At 39.8% G+C, this 4677-nt stretch overlaps 1 protein-coding gene across 3 annotated transcripts in view; it reads left to right on the forward strand.

The window, feature by feature from the left end:
- Positions 1-3518: 3518 nt before the first annotated feature.
- The window catches only part of ASAP1 (ArfGAP with SH3 domain, ankyrin repeat and PH domain 1), a 130402-nt gene continuing 129243 nt past the window's right edge, over positions 3519-4677 (forward strand). For 2 of the 3 annotated variants that reach the window (XM_068155532.1, XM_068155534.1), the window contains exon 1: positions 3520-3811. The gene's annotated coding sequence lies outside the window, so the exon portion shown is untranslated. Of the gene's footprint in view, positions 3812-4677 lie in introns of all 3 variants that reach the window. The other variant, XM_068155535.1, reaches the window with a different exon arrangement.

Consider the following 4677-nt stretch of genomic DNA (forward strand, 5'->3'; position numbering starts at 1 on the left):
GTGAAAATTAAAGACTGATCTTTGTTTCAAATCTGTATTGGAAAAAAAAAAATCAAAATCCTGACTATTTATAATGATAAGGCTTGTCACTGAATCATAAAAAGTAACAGAGCTTGGGGCCTCATAGGTTAATGATAACTCTTTCACAAGAATTTTGTTCACAGTCTCAGTTATAATTTCATGGGCCTTATCTTTCAAAAACATAACTAAACCCTTTTAATCTTTAATGAACTGATTTGTCTTGATTCTGTAGCTATAGAGTTCTTTGGGGAAGAAGCAAGAACTTTGTTATCAGCTCTAGGACTGCAGAAAGTTACACCCTGGGGATATGGAGCAAGTGAGTAGAAAGCTCAGCTGCTGTGGGTCCATCAAGGGTGGATGTGGTGGAAGGTTTTTTTCCAATTTAAAAGCAAGCATCTTCACATCTGTATTAAGTAAAGCCACTGGCTTTTTTTTTTTCCCCAGGTGATGGTGGATTTTTTGCAGCTGCTGTGCCCTTTCAGGAATCTTTATCCACTTTTCAGCTTTGATAACTGTTGGCCTGAGTTTGAAGTTTTCTCTCTACTCTGTTTCTGGTGATTTTTTTTCTGGATGGCTGATTTTTGTCAGCTTCATTATTCTACCTACCATGCTGTCCGTGTTCTCCCTTTTACCAAGACTTTCTGTAGAGCTTTTCAGCAGAAATTTCTCGTCAAATGAAACTTTTCATAATAAATACAACCTTTTTTTTCTTTTTTTTTCATCTTAATTGAAATTAGAAAACCAGAAAAGTATAATACTTTTTGTGGTTCTGTATGGAAACTGTTGGAGCTGTCTTATAAACTGAAAGTTTTCTATTGAATATACAAATGATATTTTTTTTCCCTCTCCTTTGAAATTTTTCTAGACAAAGAAAGAGTTTGGCAGGAAACACTTGCTCTTCTGCTTACAGCCTATTCAAAGTAGCTGGAAGACACTGGTCTTTTTAACTATTGCTTTATCCCCTCTCACCTTGACCTAACCGTGCCCTGGCAGGGTATGTTTGCCTACCTCTAACTGATTTACAGCAGATGTTAGTGGTAATAAATTATATCCCACTTCCCCCAGCTCCTTTTTTTTTTTCCTAGAGCTACTTGAATGTTTTCAAATGAAAAGTCTCTCAATCTTAAAAAGCATTTTTTGTTCCCAAAATGCATATTTTGAGGGTCTATAAATATTTTCTCCTTTTTCCAGTTATACTGGAAGGCTGTGCTTTATTCTTTCCCTCTGTTTTTGCTTTCCTTTTTTCTCCTGTAAAGAGTGGCACTAAGAAGAAAATACAAGAAAAGGAAGGTGAAAAAAAAATTACAACAGAAGAATGGGGAAAAAAGTGAATGACTGAAATAGCTCACTGGCAAAGCACACGGAACATGAAGAAGAAGAAGAAAAAAAAAAAGTCCAACCCTGACATGTTTTAATTTCTCTCTGTTTTTCCACCAGTTCCCTCCTGACATCATCAAGAAACCATTTGGTACTTGTTTCATGTAGCACGTGCTAGCAAAGGGAATGACTTCATGCCTCTAAGCCAAGCCTTTGTTCTACCAGCTATTTGAACAGATGCTGCTGGCCAGTGTTCCAGCCACGATTTCAGGGACCCACGTCCATTTGTAGCCTCATGCATCCTAACAAGTAGTAGGACAATGACTGGGAACGTGAAGACCCAACCTGAAAGAGATCTCCTGACTCAGAACTGGGCTGGAAGCCTGAGGAGATTTCCTGAGGTAGGGATGCCTCAAAAGCCCCATTTTCCACCTCAGTTTTGGTGCCAGGCTCCCTGTGGCATCATTTGGCCAACACAATCTATCTCAGTAGTCCAGGTCTGATTTCCAAACCTGGCCACATCCAGGGAATGCTGTAATCAGTACTGGTTTGCCAGAGCGTGTATCTTTGAAATAATGAGTAGAACCACAGTGTAAGTAGTACAAGGTGCTGAAGGAAACCTTTTCCTAGAGTGCTCCTATTTTGTTCCTAGTGGGTACTGTAATGAAGTAGGTTGGTATTGCATGTGAGATATACGTTAAGGCTGTTTCACATGAGCTAATTGCCAGTGCCTTAAGCAAGAGCACCAATTGGTAGATATTACTCAGTGTCTAATTACTGCCACCAGCAAATGGCTGAGTAAAATTCAAGGTAGTTTTTTTTATAATTACTTTTGGGGGTTTTTTATCACTATGAAGTCCTAGGAGGACCAGAAAATCTGAAGATACATGCTGTGTAGGCAGGACTATCCCAAAAAATCAATTTTCAGAAAGAATAAGCATTTTTGGAAGCAGCCCCTTGCTTGAGGAGTCAGTTACCTCTGAAAAGCAGTGAAGCATGCAATTGTCCTCCTACAGAAAACCACAATCAATTCCCCATCCTGACATCATACAGGAGCTTAATTGTGTGCATACTCATAGTCCTACGGATTTAAATTGGACAACTCTCACATAAACTTCCCTTTATTAATTACACCTCTGGGAGCAAGGGATCAGCTCTATGAAATATGACTGCTTCTTCTTGATTTTGTAGCTGGCTAAGACTTTTACATCAACACATTAACCAAGGTAGATCATACAAAAGAAATCAATTAAGAAGCCTCAAAGTAAACAAAAAAGTGATGACTTTAATGGCGGAGAGCGAACCATATAAGACACAGAGCAAAGTCTATACATTCCAGAAACAAGTAAACAAACGGCCTTCATTTTACTTTCATTAAGGATTGCAGAATTTAATCCTCAATTCCTTGACAAATTGGCATAAAGGTAGACATCAACACATCCCCCCAGTCCATTCCTTAAGAATGGTTTCCCTCTAATTTCTCAAGTCTGTCCTCAATACTGCTGCATCAGCTCTGGAGTAAATCATTGGTGATACTCGGCAAGTATTTCATAGACAGCCATATAAATTTTGGGGGGGTGGGGAAGAAAAGAAAAATAAGAAAAAAAAAAGAAAAGGAAAATAAAAAAGAAAACAAAAAGAAGGAGAAAGCCAGGTTAAGCTAATTCAGGACTACAAGGTAGCTGTGCTTGGTGGGACACAGGTGTGCAGGTGGGTTGCCCTGCTGTTTCAGGGCGTAGGGTGCAATATCTTCTCCTCTTTGGAGGAGGAAAATCATGCACTTTTTGACTAAGACATTACTATGTAGAAACAGAGAGAAACTTCATCACCAGAACAGTAAGGGAAGAAGAGGGCAGGGTTGAACACAGGGCTGCTGCTCAGACTTTGGAGCGCTCAGACTTTGGAACCCCCCCGGGCAGCTTGTGTTTCCAGGCATTGCAGATCTGATTTCAGCCTCAGCCGTAGGCAGGCTAAGGGTTAACGGGAGACGCAGCATGTTAACTCTATCTGTGGAGATTATGGCATGTTTATCCAGTGTTCAGATTTCCTGTCTGAGTGTTTGGATTTCCTGAAATCCCTGCTATCAGCCCAAGTGCTGTCCACTGAGCAGACCTTTCTCTCTCTCTTCCCCCCCACCACCCCCTTTTCTTTCTTTTTATTTTTTTTACTTTGCTCACATGGTAGGTTTTCCTTCCTGCTCTCTTTCCAGAAGTAGTGCCTGTGCCTCCTCACCGCTCAGGACATTTATGGATGCAGATCAACAGCCCTAGACTCAAAAACTTTGGGGATTGCTGTACATTGGATTTTTTTGATTATTATTTTATTTTGCCTTATCTCGTTGTGGCAAGAAAACCTGAAGAAACATGCTCTTTTTCAGCTGCCTATGGGAGGATATGCTTTAATCTGAGATGGAATAATGGCCTTAGGTTTGAGGATCAAATCTGGAATGGGAATTCAGACTGCACACATCCTGGTGAGTTACAGCGCGTTAAGGCTGAGCGTGGTTGGTAACGAGCAACTCTGAGACAGGGACAAAGGCTGAGTGAGTCTGTTCAATGTGGCTGCTGAACAAACTGCAAAAGGCAGAGGGATGAATCTGAAGGCAGAACTTTTTTTAACAAATAACTAAAGTACATTTTTAATTCCTAAAAATGGACTTTGCTCTGCAGACCAGCTAATGTCGAGGTAAACTTTACTGTAGCAAGATGTGTAAGGCCAGATTCTGCTATAATCCTTCCTCATTTAAGTAACTTTTACTCATGTAAACAGCGTCAGTGACTTTAAAAAGAGCTCATGTAAGAAAAAACTTGCAGAATGGGGCCCACCTTAAGTAATTTGCTATGTCTTGATCTCAATGAAAATAAATCTTAAAAGAAAATCAGTATTTTCTGAATGTTTCCACATACTTCATTGGCCTTTGATGTTTTATTGTTGATCTAGATTTAAGTTTTAAGAAGAATCCATGAGCCAACTATTTCTCCTATTGTCTCTTAAATAAGTTTGCAGTAGGAGTGAAAATGTATTTCATGCAGCAATGTTCCAGGAGGCCAGAAAGGGGCTTTCTGTTGTTGGAGGAAAAATGCTGAGTGCTGTGCTGCTCTGAATGAACTGGAAAGCTGCATTCAGGCACGAGGCTTAGCTAAGGTTTTAGCTTCATTTTTGGATGTGAGTGTTCATGACAGCATTATTGGCTTTAGGTGTTTTTAGTTAAACTGCAGTCACAAGTGCAATGAGTTAACCAGTTTCAAAGTAGGTGACTGAGCATTTGAAAAGACCAAGTCTTATTTTCAGACCTCTGAAGCAGATTTCTCTGCTGGCACTGATTTAAGTGTTGTAGGA

The sequence above is a fragment of the Melanerpes formicivorus genome, unplaced genomic scaffold (assembly GCF_026170545.1).
Source record: "Melanerpes formicivorus ecotype bairdi unplaced genomic scaffold, bMelFor1.0.p_v2 SCAF_32, whole genome shotgun sequence".
Taxonomy (NCBI): domain Eukaryota; kingdom Metazoa; phylum Chordata; class Aves; order Piciformes; family Picidae; genus Melanerpes; species Melanerpes formicivorus.